Source organism: Thunnus maccoyii, chromosome 3 (assembly GCF_910596095.1).
Source record: "Thunnus maccoyii chromosome 3, fThuMac1.1, whole genome shotgun sequence".
Taxonomy (NCBI): domain Eukaryota; kingdom Metazoa; phylum Chordata; class Actinopteri; order Scombriformes; family Scombridae; genus Thunnus; species Thunnus maccoyii.
The window spans coordinates 35,137,605-35,155,173 of NC_056535.1; the positions used below are offsets into that span (position 1 = coordinate 35,137,605).

The window sequence follows — 17,569 nt, forward strand, 5'->3', positions numbered from 1 at the left end:
CTATAATTAAAGGTTTGCTGTTCAACAGTCAGTCGTCTTGTAGAAATACGGTTTCAGCAGGTATGTTTTCAGCCACTATAAACGGCGGTGGCTTATCATGTCCATTATAGGAGCAGGTTGGGTACATTTGCTGTCTTCTTTTCCAGGGGCCGCTGTAAAGAACAACTCCCCTGAAAACACCACCGTCTGAAATCCTTCTGTTGCATCCACCGTCCACGAAAAGCTATTTGTATTTGCTATCTACAAGAACCAATTGAGTTAAAGTGCTTGTAGTTGTAAAACATTGATCTGCTGCTTGTTGGGGGACAATTAGCAATATATTTGCCATCCAAATTGCCATCTTTTTTTTTGGAATAGAGGTGCAACCTCATTCCATTCCTCTGCGGTGTTAAGACACTGACAAAGACAAGAAAAAGAGACACATCCATTAATGTTGAGTTTTTTGGGTTTTTTTTTTTACCTGTGCCTTTGTTATTGTTTGCTTAGGACATCACTGACACATCACTGACACATCACTGACACATCACTGAGCACTGAAGCAGAGGTGGACGACATGAACGTGGAACAAGACAAAGAGGAAAATCTCTCCACACGAGAGATAACAGAGTCTCCCTCAGCGCCTCCTTCTCTCCCTTCACCTGTCAAAACAAAACAAAAAAAAAAGCTAAGAGAGACAATGATGATGCATCACCAGTACATCGCCGATTTTAGAAAAGAGACAAGAGAAGGCATCTGTAGCCGACCACATCACCTGCTCCTGTCAGAGAGGGAATTAAAGGCCGTTGTGTTTGTTCAGCATCAGTTCAGCACTAGAATGGAACTCCATCCCAGCAACTATTAGAGAACTGGACACGTATAGTTCATTTAGAGCTCATTCAAAGCAATGGTTAATTAGTACTCAGCTCTGTCAGCATTAAGAATTAGTTGCACCTTGCTGTCCTCAGTCTATCTGTGCTGAACTTCCCCTGCTGTCTACTGTCACCTGTTGCTATCTTGCTACTGCTAGCCTGCCTTCATGCACCTGCGTGTATGTCTTATTGTGGTTTTGCTTTTATTGTGTAATTTATGTATTTTACATACTGTGCATGCTTTTTGTATCTGTGCTTCTGCTTTGCATGTTCTAGTTAGTGTCTAAAAATTTATTTATTTATGTTTGTATTTATTTATTATTTATTAAATATGTATGTATTTATTGTCTTGCATATCTTGTATCATGAGTCTCTGTGTTGCATGTTCAGGACAAGGATGTCCTGAATGATGTTTTTTATTCATATTATATATGCTCTTCTTTCTTCATATTATTAAATGTTCCACATGCTTATAAAAGTAACTTTGTAATTTCAATCTCATTTTCATATTCTGTTTTTTTGGATGACTCTGTAACATCTGTCCGGGGATTACAGATGAAAAATTGCCTCTTGGCTAACTCTGGTGCATTTACAGCAATGTTTATTAATGTGTACTGTCCCTGTTAAATAAACAAACAAATAAACAGAATAATAAATAAAATAAATCAGTTCAGCCAAATTCTTTACAGTTCAATGTTCCAACCAACACACCAACACAAATTCACTAAATGGCTAAATGTAAACACATCCTCTCAACTGTACGTGTTATACAGGTTTATACCGTTTGTTTACCTACCGATCACCCAAAGGAAGTATATAGACAAATATATGATGAATATAGCTTGTAGAACCATATAGTTATGAATTTTAAATAGTACACCTTAAATCTTTTTACATTCGTAATATTTGTATGTATTTGCTATATATTTTCTTTTACAAATGTAATTTAAATGCAACCTACTCACTCTTCATCAACCAATTCATCAACATTTTTATTAGTTGTAAATATTATTATGTAACATATTTATCAGTGACAACAATCAGAAACATGTCCCGGTGGTTTGAATGTTTAAAGGTTTAAAGTTTACATTGTTTCACTGATAAGCAGCATCTCTTTGGTACAATACGCCTGATGTGGAGGTTTAGTGCAGGCAGACTGAGGAGGGACCTAACGTCAGGTACTGGTCAGGTACTGGTTTCACAGGTTTATGGAATAATGCTTCTTATTGTCGCAACACCCATCTGAAATTAAAAGCACAGGCTCTGGAAAGTCTCCCCTTGAAAGTTACATGACGATTAATTAAGAATTGAGAGTTAATTAAGAGTTATGTTTATTCATACTGCCTACATGCCAATCAATGTGTTTTGCAGTTGGACTGTGACCTGATCACCTGTTGCCAAAAACCTCAAAGTGACCATCAGTCGCTCCCCTGGAGAGATGCGGTCCTTGTAAATTAGTATTTTGATGTCTTATAAGTGCTGTAACCTTTTCTCTGCTCTGGTGCAAATTGAGAGAAGATTACAAAACTAGATCTGACTTCATTTTCCAGTTCATGACAAAGATGAAAAGCTCCCTTGTGTTGTCTCCTAATAACACTACTGGCTCCAGATTTTCTTCTGATATTTCCAATATTTCTTGCGTGTTTGGAGATGCCATTATTAAACACAATAATACAAGGAGTGTCTCTAAATTACAGTAGATATCCTCTTCGCTCTTCATTTTGAGGTCATTTTTTAAGTCAACTATTTGAACTGGTAGGTTTGTTTGACCAGTGTGACTTGGGCAGTTAGTTTTGTTACTTCTGGAACAGAACACGGAAGTTCTGGTTTCTGCTTCAGCACCCTATAATAAACTGTGCCAGAACGCCTGATGTGCCTAACAACAGTAACTAAGGAGGAAGGTACTAAAGCCAGGGACAAACCTAACTGAGACAGACCACACACAAAGATCGTTTCCACCAACTGGCACCGACTGTTTTAGTCTTTGACAGTCAGGAAGGAGCACAAACGTTACGACTGAGTAATCACACAGACAACACAATGAACCACTGCTCAGTAATGTCTGGAAGTCTGAAGGCAAACGACCCTGCAAATCCTGCGTGAATACTTAACTGTTATGTGTTACTGTACCAAAAAAAAAACATGGATGGAAATCAGCTGCTTGCACTGTTTATATGAAGTGCAGTTTGTGTAGAAAAGGCGAGAAAAGTTGTGAGATCCTGGATGGAGAAGCGTAATGTTGATCATAACTGGAGGTGAGTGAAGTTTGTAAAATGTAGCTAACTTAAGGTTCTGGTCAGCTGGGTTATGGGGTTAGGGGTTAGGGTTAGGGTTAGGGTTAGGGCGTTAGGGTTAGGGGGTTAGGGTTAGGGTTAGGGGTTAGGGTTAGGGGGTTAGGATTAGGGTTAGGGTGAGGGGGTTAGGGTTAGGGCGTTAGGGTGTTAGGGGTTAGGGCATTAGGATTAGGGTTAGGGCGTTAGGGCGTTAGGGTGTTAGGGGTTAGGGTTAGGAGTTAGGGTTAGGGTGAGGGGGTTAGGGTTAGGGTGTTAGGGCATTAGGGTTAGGGTTAGGAGTTAGGGTGAGGGGGTTAGGGTTAGGGCGTCAGCGTTAGGGGGTTAGGGTTAGGGGGTTAGGGTTAGGGCGTTAGGGTTAAGGGGTTAGGGGGTTAGGGTTAGGGCGTTAGGGTTAAGGGGTTAGGGCGTTAGGGTTAGGGTGTTAGGGGTTAGGGTTAGGAGGTTAGGGTTAGGGCGTTAGGGTTAGGGGGTTAGGGTTAGGGCGTTAGGGTTAAGGGGTTAGGGCGTTAGGGTTAGGGTGTTAGGGGTTAGGGTTAGGAGGTTAGGGTTAGGGCGTTAGGGTTAGGGTGTTAGGGTTAAGGGGTTAGGGCGTTAGGGTTAGGGTGTTAGGGGTTAGGGTTAGGAGGTTAGGGTTAGGGCGTTAGGGTTAGGGGGTTAGGGTTAGGGCGTTAGGGTTAGGGGGTTAGGGTTAGGGCGTTAGGGTTAAGGGGTTAGGGCGTTAGGGTTAGGGTGTTAGGGTTAGGGGGTTAGGGTTAAGGGGTTAGGGCGTTAGGGTTAGGGGGTTAGGGGTTAGGGTTAGGGTGTTAGGGTTAAGGGGTTAGGGCGTTAGGGTTAGGGGGTTAGGGTTAGGGCGTTAGGGTTAAGGGGTTAGGGCGTTAGGGTTAGGGGGTTAGGGGTTAGGGTTAGGGTGTTAGGGTTAAGGGGTTAGGGCGTTAGGGTTAGGGCGTTAGGGTTAGGGCGTTAGGGTTAAGGGGTTAGGGCGTTAGGGTTAGGGCGTTAGGGTTAAGGGGTTAGGGCGTTAGGGTTAGGGTGTTAGGGGTTAGGGTTAGGAGGTTAGGGTTAGGGCGTTAGGGTTAGGGGGTTAGGGTTAGGGCGTTAGGGTTAAGGGGTTAGGGCGTTAGGGTTAGGGTGTTAGGGGTTAGGGTTAGGAGGTTAGGGTTAGGGCGTTAGGGTTAGGGTGTTAGGGTTAAGGGGTTAGGGCGTTAGGGTTAGGGTGTTAGGGGTTAGGGTTAGGAGGTTAGGGTTAGGGCGTTAGGGTTAGGGGGTTAGGGTTAGGGCGTTAGGGTTAGGGGGTTAGGGTTAGGGCGTTAGGGTTAAGGGGTTAGGGCGTTAGGGTTAGGGTGTTAGGGTTAGGGGGTTAGGGTTAAGGGGTTAGGGCGTTAGGGTTAGGGGGTTAGGGGTTAGGGTTAGGGTGTTAGGGTTAAGGGGTTAGGGCGTTAGGGTTAGGGGGTTAGGGTTAGGGCGTTAGGGTTAAGGGGTTAGGGCGTTAGGGTTAGGGGGTTAGGGGTTAGGGTTAGGGTGTTAGGGTTAAGGGGTTAGGGCGTTAGGGTTAGGGCGTTAGGGTTAGGGCGTTAGGGTTAAGGGGTTAGGGCGTTAGGGTTAGGGGGTTAGGGGTTAGGGTTAGGGTGTTAGGGTTAAGGGGTTAGGGCGTTAGGGTTAGGGGGTTAGGGGTTAGGGTTAGGGCGTTAGGGTTAAGGGGTTAGGGCGTTAGGGTTAGGGTGTTAGGGGTTAGGGTTAGGGCGTTAGGGTGAGGGGGTTAGGGGGTTAGGGCGTTAGGGTTAAGGGGTTAGGGCGTTAGGGTTAGGGCGTTAGGGGGTTAGGGTGAGGGGGTTAGGGTTAGGGTTAGGGGTTAGGGTTAGGGGGTTAGAGGTTAGGGTAATGGCGTTAGGGTTAGGGTTAGGGCAGCCCTTTTGCTGCAATGCAACATCATGTCATCGACAGAGTATTCATTTACCTCACAATTGTCACAACACAAGATAAAACAGTTGCCGCTGTGATAATTTGTAAAAGTGCAGTGACTTTAATGCAGGGCTGATTTATCTGAATGTAGCCTTACTGGTCCTACATCAGACAACTTTTTGTCAACATGACAGTGAGTGTATAAATTCTGTGGAGCAAACACTGCAGACATTCAACACAGGAAACTGTCCATTTCATTTAATTTCAACAAAAGTAAAAACACTGTTGATATAATTGGAATACAGCAGTCAGGTGCAGGATTTAGGATAAGTCTGCTGGGGTGTTGTAAATAGATATATACAGACAGACATATGTTACATATGTCTTATGGCAAACATGTTTATTCAGTCTGTTGTGAATTTGGATGTGTTTTGTGTACTGGTCTGAGCCCAAAATACACTTCTTCCTTGAGCGATAATGCAGTAAAAACACAAACACACACACACACACACACACACTAAAAAAGATGAGACTTAACACAGGTTCAAAGCAGTGAGTGATTCATGCTCATCAGACACATCAGACACACACACACACACACACACATCAGTGGGTCATTATTCAAGTTCATAGCACCAAGAATCACGCTTATCACATCCACATAGGTAAATGCACTCATGCACAAACACACACACACACACACACACACACACACACACACACACACACATACACACAGTACTAGGTCAGGGAGTCATGCTCATCTTGTTTTTTTTCTCGCCCCTGGATTCACTGTTCCGGAAGAAAGTCTGTTTATAATCTAGTGAATAATATTCACTAGGTCAGATAAAAGCAGCCTTGAGGGCAAAAAAAAGTATCACATTTATTTAATTATATTTAATTATTAAACCTTCATTAAACCAGAAAAGGTCATTCGGGGACAAATCTTTATTCAGGATAAATAATTCAGAGACTGATACCTTAAATTCATTAAGCGCAGACGGATGTTGCTTTAAAAATCTTCTGGCTATTATTAAATATTCTGTTGTTGCGGAACTTGCTTTGATTATTTTATACATTTCCCACCAGTATGTGAATGTTTCTTTCAATATTCCTTTTATTTTCAAATTGTCTTAACCACACTTACGTTTGTTTGTGTTTATTTCTGGAAGGACTCCAGCTTTAATCTCAGACATACAAGAGAGACCTTGAAGTAAGAAATAAAAAAGAAATGCCTCCTCCGTCTCCTCCCTTGACTACTCGGTTGCTTCACAAGGTTTCTTCAGGTTCACCAAATTAAATTTAAGATATTTAAGACCCATTTAATACCATACAGAATGCAATTTAATACCTTTTTCATGGTCGTACTTGTCAAAGAATGACAGAAAACCAGTAGGGACAATAAGGTCGACAATTATTTATTAAGTTCATGAATTTATTGACATTTATATTACATTTTGTCACTATTTCCCAGCTGTGCATAACAGTAATTCTTAGTAATATGAATTAACATGACCTGGACCCAGATAAGTGGCAGAAAATTGATGGATGGATTAACAACAAAATTATTATGTTTTTTTTTTATAAAACTGACATTTGCCCACTATGATTTGATGAGCTTACTAAACCACATTAAGGAGAGGATTAATGTCTCCAGGGGAGGTGGGGATGATTTTAACCTAACCTGTGCTGATCAGCAGACAGCTGCGATGACCGACAGTTTTCAGTGAACTTGCTGCTCCTCCTGTAATTTAAATCCTATCCGGAGCGACGCCCTTGTATTTTAAAGTGAATTCCTGAGTTTTTTTCTTTCTACTTTATCAGCTCAGTGTAAAATTTGACTTTTACTTGAAAATGGAAACATGCTAACGCCATCATACAGGCCTATTTGGGAACCAATTTGATGACATCAAATATGCTGTTGTAATGTCAGCTACAGATACAGTGCATCCAGAAAGTATTCAGACCTTTGCAGCCTTTCATTAAAATCATTTAAATTCATTTTTTCCCTCATCAATCTACACTCAATACTCCATAATGACAGATTTGTAAAGGCACACACCGGTCTACATAAGGTTTCACAGCTGACAATGTATATCAGAGCAAAAACCAAGCCATGAGGTTGAAGGAACTGCCTGTGGAGCTTAGAGGCAGGATTGTGTTGAGGCACAGATCTGGGAAAGACTACAAAAAAAATTCTGCTGCATTGAAGGTTCCCAAGAGAACAGTGGCCTCCATAATCCAGCTGCGCCAAACTATTTATTTTATGTATTTTTTGGGACCATGTCCAGTGTTAAACATAAATGTTACCATGTGATGTACTGTACCAGAGTTAGCTTATAGCTAATGTTCATCTGCAGTCCTTTCAGCAAATCACAATTAAAACATAGAACAGAGCAATAACAAACAGTACAAAGCAAAAAACACACAGATGACATAATACAAAATAAAAGCTATACACAATAGCACATCACATACACCCACAATGTCAACTGGAAATGACTCATGTATGCTTGTCAAATTAAAAGCAAGATTATTTGCGTTCATGAGAGGACCATGAGATGAAATGTAGATTCAGTGGTTACAGAGCTGCGTAGCTTTTAGCAGACTTTTTAATTTGATTTGAATGTACTGATGGAGCTGCAGTTCTTCATACCATCAGGTAGGACATTCCACTGAGTTGTGGCTTTCACAGAAAAAGCTGACTGCCCAAATGCAGTGTGACAAAATGGTCTGGTACAATCTTGTATAGAGGATATTCTGGAGGATCTAATAGAACTTACTGAGCAAGTGTACAAAAACTCGGATCCAGTGTCACACCAAGATATTTAAAATCAGTGAGTATGTCAATCCTATTACCTTTGATGAGAATATCAGCGTTAGGAGGTTGTACCATAGTTTTAGAGAAAAACATACCTTTTGTCTTGCTTACATTTAGACTCAGACGTGATTAATCAAGCCAATGTGTGATCCTTTCTAACGCAATTGTTAGCTTAGCAGCTGCTAATTCAACTGTTTTTACATGCATGTACACAACAGCGTCATCAGCATACATTTGTAGTTCTACATCATGACACTGTTGAGGGAGATCATTAATATAGAGGCTAAATAATAGGGGACCTAACACTGACCCTTGTGGAACACCCATTGTACACTTCATGTTAAAGTGCGTCAAGAACTTTAACACATTGTATCCTATTAGATAAATATGAAGACATCCATGCCAGTGCTCTTGATGAGAAGCTAAATTTCGAGTTTCGATATTAAAACATCATGATTGACTGTGTCGAATCCTTTACACAGATCTAAAAATACAACACCAACTACTCCTCCTTTATCAAGCCTTAATTTGACCCCGCCCAGCCAAACTGAGCAATCGGGTTAGAAAGGTCTTGGTAAGAGAGGTGACCAAGACCCCGATGGTCACTCTGGATGAGCTCCAGAGATCCTGTGTGGAGATGCAAGAAACTTCCAGAAGGACAACCATCACTGCAACACGGCACCGGTCTGCCTGTCTAAACTGGGGAGAAACTCTTTGACTTACAATTATATTGTCCTAATCTGACTTAATTTGGATTTAACAAACTTTGAATTGACAAAAAAATTAATATAATTTAATACAAAATTTATATTCTGTCTACCATATTTTCATCATCATGGCTACCAATTTACTGAGAGGATTTTTAGTATTTATCATTTTTATGGCTTGCTTTTGGTGCAGCAACTTCTTATGGACAACTCTGTGAATGTCCTTGAGCGACCCAGCTAGAGCTCTGACTTAAACCTAATCGAACATCTCTGGAGAGATCAGGAAACGGCTGTCCACCAACTGTCCCCATCCAACCTGAGATGAGCTTGAGAGGATCCGAGAAGAATGTCAGAAAATCCCCAAATCCAGGTTTGCAAAGCTTGTCGTGTCATACATAAGAAGACTCAAAGCTGTATTCACTGCCAAAGTACTCAACTAAGTACTGAGGAAAGGGTCTGAATATTTATGTCTGTGATATTTCAATTTTTCCTTTTTAATAAATTTGCAAGGATTTCTAAAATCCTGTTTTCGCTTGGCATTATTGGGTATGGAGTGTAGATTGATGAGAGGAAAAAAATGAATTTAAATGATTTTAGTATAAGGCTGCAACATAATAAAATGTGAAAAAAGTGAAGGGGTCTGAGTACTTCCTGAATGCACTGTAGGTACTGCTGTTTCAGACCTGTTTTTAGACCATAATTGTTTACATTTTGGAAACTCTCTCCATTAAGAGTTAATGAATTGCCTGTTAGTTCCTGTTTGTAGTTTGTATTGTTGCCATGGATGTACAGACAACTATCACTGGATCACTTTGATACTGAAGGCAAGTTCTGCAGCCTCTTTTTTCTATGATTTATGCAGATTTACTGGCGATGAACATCAAAGATAACGATATCCTTGGTCAAATTGAATGAATAATATCAAAGCAGACATGGATAAATATTTAAGACCTTTGTAAATGACATGTAGCACTTTTCAAATGTCTGAAGCCTTTTTTGAGTGAAATGAATTCAATGCACTGAGCAGCTCATTGGTGCAAATATAGTGTATGCATGCTCAGTAAAACAAGGTTATATAAATAAATAAAGAGATCCCAAAGACAAAAAAAAAAGACAAAACGCTTTCACTGTATCAGTCTTACATGGACGGCTTTCTTCTCCTTTCTGAAAATGTGATAGGGCACCTGCTGACCTCCTGTCTAGCCAGCTGACTGACACAGCGAACCCAACAAAGTCCAGTTTAATAAACTCCAAACCACCACAGACATTCAGAGGCCTGAAGGTGGGGTTTGCTGAGTCTCCCCAGACTTTAAGAGGCTTAAGTGCTATACACATCCCAAAGGTACAGAACAGGGATGAAAAAAAAAAGAAAAAACAGAGATAGATGAGTGACAGTGTTAGTAAGCCACTGCACATAGTCCATTTACAATGTTGATGTTTCAATTTCCCAGCATCACTTTGGGATGAATTCCATATTTTGTTTTCCATCTGATTCAAAACTGGCCAAGCTGGACTTCCTATGCTCATGGAGAATCAGGGTAAACTGCTCTGGAGAATGTCAGAAGGGATTGTTTTCTCATTTGGACCTCCTTCGCAGTGGACACATAGACAAAGGGCTGGGCACTGAGGGTGGAGATGGGACTGCATAAGCGGGCTTGAGGGACAATAGGGACTTATGTTTATATACTACTAAATTGTTTCCCCAATTATGTTGTGTTGAGAAATGGAATTACTGCCTGGATTATGCTCACAGGCAACAGGGTTTTAAATTAATAACTCTACGTACAACTGTTAAATCAAAGGGAAGGCGTCAAGGTGGATGGCGGACGTACAATACGCTGTTGACACCAGAGAGCGAGTGATGTTTACATCCTCAGTTCTGCATGCGTTTAGGCTTAGACAACAAAAACACTTTGGTTAAGGTTAATGAAATATGTTGGTTTCACTTAAATGTTAATCAATATGTTGTGTTTTATGCTTCAAATCACTGTTGCTGTATGGCCTTTCACTAACCTTAACCAAGTACTGCCAGTGTCTAAACATCCAAAAAAATGTTCAGTAATAAAAAGCAACAAGTCCTCCAAATTAAATGATAAAATGTGTTGTTGGTCCATGCACTCCAGAGCGACACACAGAAGCATTTTCTGATTTGAAGCAGTCAGATTGACAATAATTGTCAGGACATTACTGGTCTGTACCTCCAAAAACTGGGTCTGCACCATTACCACACTGGTGTACGCCATTTAAAAGGCGTTTCTGCCGGCACATACGTACACCTTACCTCATACCCATGGCTGATACAAACACAACAGGTTAAGTCTTGATGCCAAACAACAATGCAATACATCAATAAATTGATGAATAAAGTTGGTGTATCTGCTTAATGCATTGCATTCCAGGCTGTACATTAACAACTATGTTGCCTACATTCTGTTTTCTATTAAACAATTGGTAAGCAATTGAATACTTCAGTTGATCTAAGCCAACATAGTATTTGCCTGTCTATCAAATTAAAATAATGTTGCATAGTTGTCATTTGGCCAGAGCCTTGCAAAGCACGCTTCTGGTATTTGCAGATGGTCGACAACTGCGAGTGCTAATTGACCCTCAAATGTTAAACAAACTACAACAGCCTGATACAAGTGAGTGCATAACAGTGGTGGCAGCGTAAATGGGTATCTGTAACCAGTTTATCAAAATAAAAACACAATTCATACTATATTCAATTTTAATTGCTCTGTTCCATTATGGCTCATTTGGTTTAATGATTTGCTGCAGACTCAGCTGTAATGGAGGAGCTGTGGAACCAAGTACAAAGTACAAAGTAAGTATCCAGTATGCTAAAGAAAATTTAGGCTCGAGCAATACAAGTACCTCAGACATGACACTTTTTAAGTTTTCGGAGGAACAGTGTCTTCTAACTGTATTATCTAAAGATAGTAAGTTGGCTTGTTGTGTTCATTCATAGTTAAAGACTGTAGAGGCAGAGTGCTTGTTATAATATCGCATTGAATTCATATTGGCATGTGAATCCTGCCATTGTGAATGTGAATGTCCATAATGTCAATGCCCAATTTCAACCTTGGGAACCTTTTCTTCAAAAGATCAAAGGCTCGCTCAATGACCCGCCGCTTTGATGCAAAGGCGATATTGTAGCTGACCTGTTCTGGGGACAGATTTCCATGTATGGTGTAAGGAGAGTTGTACTGGATATGCAGCATCTCCTAAGATGTGAAATTCAGCATTCCTTGTTAGAGCCGAGCTTCTGTTGACTGGACTTGTGGAATGCATTGGCATCATACAGGGAAAACCCACACTGACATCGATGAATTGCAGGTTTTTCTCTGCATATTCCCCGTTGGATGACACTGTGGAACTGAAATATTTTGGTTTATGGTTGAAATGACTGTTTTCTTAAGGTCAGGGGACCTTCCCTGTAATGGTTACAATAACAGCCTTGTGGTTAAGTTTTGAGGACGAACAGTGTTGACTCACAGTTGGAAATGAAAAATGAAAAAGTCTGATGTTTTGTTGACCCATCCATCCACCCTGACCTCCATAGGCAAGCCAAGGTTATTTGTATATTACATTTCAACAACAAGGCAATTCAAAGTGCTTTACATAGAGCATAAAAGGCATCCTTACATGGACTCTGTCGCTCTATTATATGATGTTTTTCCTGGGAGGAAAGTCTTGAAAAATGTTGTCAGTGAACATTTTAATCAAACATTCATTATCAAGATTTTTGAAGAGATACATTAATTAACATTTTCTCATTATGCTGACAGAAAACAGAATTTGGGCACCATTACATTTCCTTCAAAATTAATTTTCTGCTTCAGTTCTGTGGTATATAAATTAATTTCTATTGACAGGGTTGCTCTGAAAGAGGGATATAGATACAGGGTTGAGCTACAGAAACAGACACTGGCTGAGAGGTCGACATATGCTCAGACTGGGAATCAGACAGGCTCAGGTAGAGAAGCAGATTTATGCTCAGACAAAGTGGAACAGACAGACTTTTGTTGAGGAACAGGGACAATGTACTTCAAATGAGTGGAGCTAGATTGCTGGAAAACTGGGGAACTAAATGAGTACGGGGGTAGATGGAGAACTAACAGGTTGGGAGATAGCAGGGCAAAGGGCAAACTAGCTGACAGAGAGGCAGGAGATGAGCATTTTTTAAAATAGAAACTGCTTTAGAGGTCGGTGGAAAGCAGTTAAGTGACAAGCTGAGAGTCCACAAATGATGCCTGCTGGTGCTCGGGGTGGCCATCCAACTGATTTGCCGAAGACTTGGCAGGCTGACGCTGTGGGACTTTGTAAATGCTGGGCTCAGGAAGCTGACACACCAGGCTTTTAGACACCAGGGACCAGGACCGTAGAGGCTTCAAGGAGGGAAGCAGAAGGCTGCCTGATGGAGGTGAAGGCAAGAGGTTAGTCGGCAAAGATGCAGCCATCATTCAACTGCTTGATGGTTTTTAGAATGTGGGAAGATTTTGTGAAAGAACGAGGAGCTTTTTGACAGCATTGAAGAATCATAAATAAGTGAGATTTTCCCCTTTTTCTTCCCTTATCTTATTATTCCACACTGTCTGACAGTATCACACATACAGTTTATATTCATCAACCTGTTCAAACTCTTGAGTGAAATATTCAAACCCAAGTCTCCATGTTTTAAATGGCTGCACCGTTACATGAATTTTATTTGGTATATTTGGAATCTTTGGACTCTTCATGATAATTTAAAGATCCCCTCCAGTTATGATTTAAGACAGAAATCTTAAAATGAAAATCTATTCCTTCTCTCTCATTGAAAAATCCAGTCTATGAATATGCAAATACACCCAGCGAGCACTTTATTAGGAACACCTGTGCAATCTAACACAATCCAACACAACACCTCTGCTATAAATTCTACTTTTACGACGCTTATATATTTTCAGATTTTGCTGAGGTGATAATTCTACTTTATGTTTATTATTGAGGGCATAGACAGTAGTGGTGATGTATATATTGAAAAGACTCCATTAACATCCTAATCTGATGCGCCAGATGGTTAGAATAACCTGAGAAGTCGTCCAATGGAAACTGTTTGGGAAAAAAGGGCATGCACTTTCAAAATAAAATACTTGGCAGGTGATTGGATGACTCATCTGTCCATCACCATCAATCACCAGCTTATCTCGCGATGCTGATTGGACACAAGCGCATAACTTCCTGATCCTGACAAGATGGATTCTTTAGTGATCTCGTGATGTCATGACCTCGCGAATCCAGCTGCCTCACAAGGTAATTAACATACATAACAGGGATGTGCAGAGAGCCCAATATTTGTATTTGTATCTGTATTTGTATTCGGATAAAAGTGGAAAGAGGCTTAAAAATCCTGTTTTTGTTTTTATTACACTTTTAATTTTAGAAAATTATTATGATTACTGAGCTAAAACTTTGCTCATCACCCTATCTGTTTGTACACCCATAACACAGAGACAGCACAGCGTGCGACATGTAGGGAGGAACTTTAAAGGCGATTATTGCTTTGCTCTTTTCATTTATTGCCTATTTTTTTACAACCTAACTTTGTGGAAAGGAGAAGGGGAACAACAGTTCATGGAGAGTCTTTAAGAGCACTTTGCTTGTGTCAGTAGTTCAACTTTATCTCTGGGGAACACCCCCAACAAATACTTTTTAAAATATTTGTATGAAACAAATATTCGTATAAAACCCACTATTTATGCTTTGCCGAATAATGTATTTGTATTCGGGCACACCCCTAGTAGATAAGGTTGTAAGCCAAATATTAGGAACACTTTTCAATCTGACTATATTGACATTTAAAATGAACAAAAGAAGAAGTTAGAGACAATAGGGAGTTCTTAACTTAATTTAGTCTTAACAGAGGGCTAAAACGGTGAGAAAAACGATGCGTCTGATAAATTTAGCCGTCTTAGTGTGGACGTACTCTAAGACCACATCCACACAAAGCCGGCTAAATTCGTAAGTGCAACATTTTCTCTCTGTTTTGACCTTCTGTCCAGACCAAAACAACATTTTTCTCCCTGAGAACAGAGCTTTTCCCAAAACAGTCTCCAGAGTGTGTAAATGTGAAAATGCCAGCTCGGCGTTGTGTTGTGTGTACGGGGGAACATTGTCTGCAAAGGCTTCATAAAGAACAACCTTTTTAATTACAAAATGAGCCGATGTTAGCAACACAATCAGTTTAACTGAGGGGATTTTGGATGTTTCATCTCTGTAAGCCAGTTAGCGGGTCTGTCGTGGTCACTGCTCTGTCTCCACTGGGACTGTCTTGTTTTCTTTGCAATTCCCCACTGACTTCCTGCTCTCTCTTATTTCTTTCTCTCTCCCATTATCCTCGTATATTTTTCTCTCTCTCTGTCTATACTTCTCCACCACTTGAGTCATCCCTGTCTGCTATCATCCAGACTCGCCCAGACTCTTTTCCCTCTCCTCAGCTAAACCTGTCTTGTCCTCCCTGAGTCCCTCGTGAGCTGCTAGTCCTTCGCCTCAATCCCTGCCCTGCCTCCTCCCCCCCCCACCCACCCACCCCCACCCCTCCTCTCCTCTCCTGCTCTAAGCCTGTATCATTTCCTTTCTGTCAACCCTTCCCCACACTCCCTTCCTCCACATCTACTTCTCTCAGCTCTCTCTCTCTCTCGTCTTGCCCACTGGGCCTGTCCTCTCTTCCTCCATTTCCTATGACTTCATTGTTTTATCTAACCTCTGCCTCCTCTCTATCTCTCTCCACTTCACTTCATCCAAGAATCCCTTTACTCTCTTCTTCACGTTCTTTCTCTTTTTCCTCAACAGAGCCATTGTTCTCCCCCCTGAGCATCCCTCTTTCGGTCTCCATTTCTTTCTCTCTCCAGCCTGCTTCGCTCTCTTCCACCTTTTTCTCTTAAGCCCCCCCCCCCCCCCCCCCTTTTTTTTTCCTGTGTGTCTCAGCAGTGAGTGCCATGTTAATAATTCATGCTGTCTCTAATCTTAAGTTGTAAATAGTTAATCAGGAGCAGAACTGGGTGACACCTTTTCGTGGCCCATCACTGCACCCTATAGCTCTCTCTCTCTCTCTCTCTCTCAGTTTAATATGATTCGCCCACATGCTCTCTCTCTCTCTCGTTTGCACACATCTGTTTCTCTCTTGCCTCTTGTGCTTCTCGCCATCTGCATGTTTTCTGCACGTTTGCTGAATTTCATTATCATGTTTAGTTACGTTCTGTATCACCTAATTGCTTATATTCTCTCTCATTCTGCATCTGTCACTTTAGCCTTATTTCTACCACCTAATAACAGGTTGGGACCTTATTTAATCATGAATTTTACTCATGTAATTGTTATCAGTTACGTTTGTGCAAAATTCACTTTCTTTGGTTTCTTTTTACTCGAATTTTGTCACCAAATTTCACAGATTATATTGAAAAATATAACGTAACACAACCGACAAGACTTTGTTCTTTGTGAATTGCTTTCAAAGGGACCTGTATGACTGTTCCAAAAATGACTTTTTCCAATCTGCCACCTCTGTGGTTATCCCCCCTCTGGTGCAAGTCTGTTGGAAATCAGCTACAATGAGAAGAGTAACACCTGCACACCGACTGTATACTCCACCAGCAGTGCTTGTCAGATGGTCAAATAGCTTTGGAAATCCCCTCCCGCACACCTGTCTAACTTTGGGATTTCTGTAACTTTCTGATACCGACAATCCGACATTCTCGCCCACTTCAGGTGTGTGGAGGTGAGGAAAATCTCTTTTTGTCACTTGTCATGTGAACAGCGTGTAAGTCAGGAGAGACTGTGTGGAAATGTTTGCTGTTATCCCCAAAATAAAGAAAGGAGATGATGCTTTATGTGATTTTCTGTGTTGATATAAACTGTTCTGATGTCAGATGTTAAACAGGGTTTCCAAAACGTGAGGTGAATATATGTAAAAAATTCCCCCTGCAAATCAAAAGCCAGGGCTTCACCCTGCTCTGAACGCTTCGTTTGCAAATTTACCTCAACTTCCTCCTCGTGATGACATCAGATTATTGAACAGCTTCATAGCGTTTGTTGCTATGAAGGTTTTTCCTCGAGTTGTTCACATTGTCCACTCACATATCTCAAAGGCTGAACTGGCTGCATAAAGGACCGGTTTTAGATAAATAAGGAGTTTTTTTTAACTATAAATCATACAAAGAACATAAATATAGACCCAGAAATGTGCATGATATGTCCCCTTCAAACAATTATTGCGCCCCTCTCTATGACGGCTGGCTTTTTAAACCACTTCAGCACAACTGTAAAGACTTTTGACCCATCCATCCACCTGGACCTCCTCCCTACGCAGACTTTGTCACTCTATAATGTCACCTGACAGCCGGTTTTCTCGCCAGAAAAACGGCTGCAAATGTCCTGACGTCTCGCTAAAAACACCCGCTTTTGTCGGTTGAAACAGGTTTCAAGGTGGTCTCGAACCAGTTACTAACCATCCACCTGCCCCTCCTGCTCCTATATAGGAAAGATCAACTCATATAGATCACATGTGAACTACGTCACTTTAGAAATGTCGAGATGATACGTATTGTTGAAATGTTAATATGCTACGAATTTCACGTGTTGAAACGTAGATATTCAACGTTTCTGTGGTTTGCAGAAACGTACAGTGCCAACGTTTTATTCTGGCGACCAGGCTGAATGTTTACATGGACTATAATTGATAATATAAAGCACCAGTTTAAGATAAATAAGGAGTTTTTTGAACTGTAAATCATACAAAGAACATAAATATAGACCTGGAAATGTGCATGATATGTCCCCTTTTATGATGTCTGGCTTTTTAAACCACTTCAGCACAACTATAAACACTTTTGCCTTCCAATGAGGTCAGACAACATATCATACAAACTAGTTGTGTACTTAGCTTAAACTGTCCCTTTTCCAGTTTATATGTAATTATCAAAAAATCTGGACAAACTATGCTGACTCGCCGTTTGAAACGTG

At 40.8% G+C, this 17,569-nt stretch overlaps 1 long non-coding RNA gene across 1 annotated transcript; it reads right to left on the reverse strand.

Moving 5' to 3' along the window:
• Positions 1-1,824: 1,824 nt before the first annotated feature.
• On the reverse strand, positions 1,825-2,674 carry LOC121894660. The gene is made up of 2 exons (XR_006095595.1): positions 2,240-2,674; positions 1,825-2,090 (listed from the first exon to the last, which is right to left on the reverse strand). It is a non-coding gene; the product is annotated as an uncharacterized LOC121894660 (long non-coding RNA).
• Positions 2,675-17,569: the final 14,895 nt, after the last annotated feature.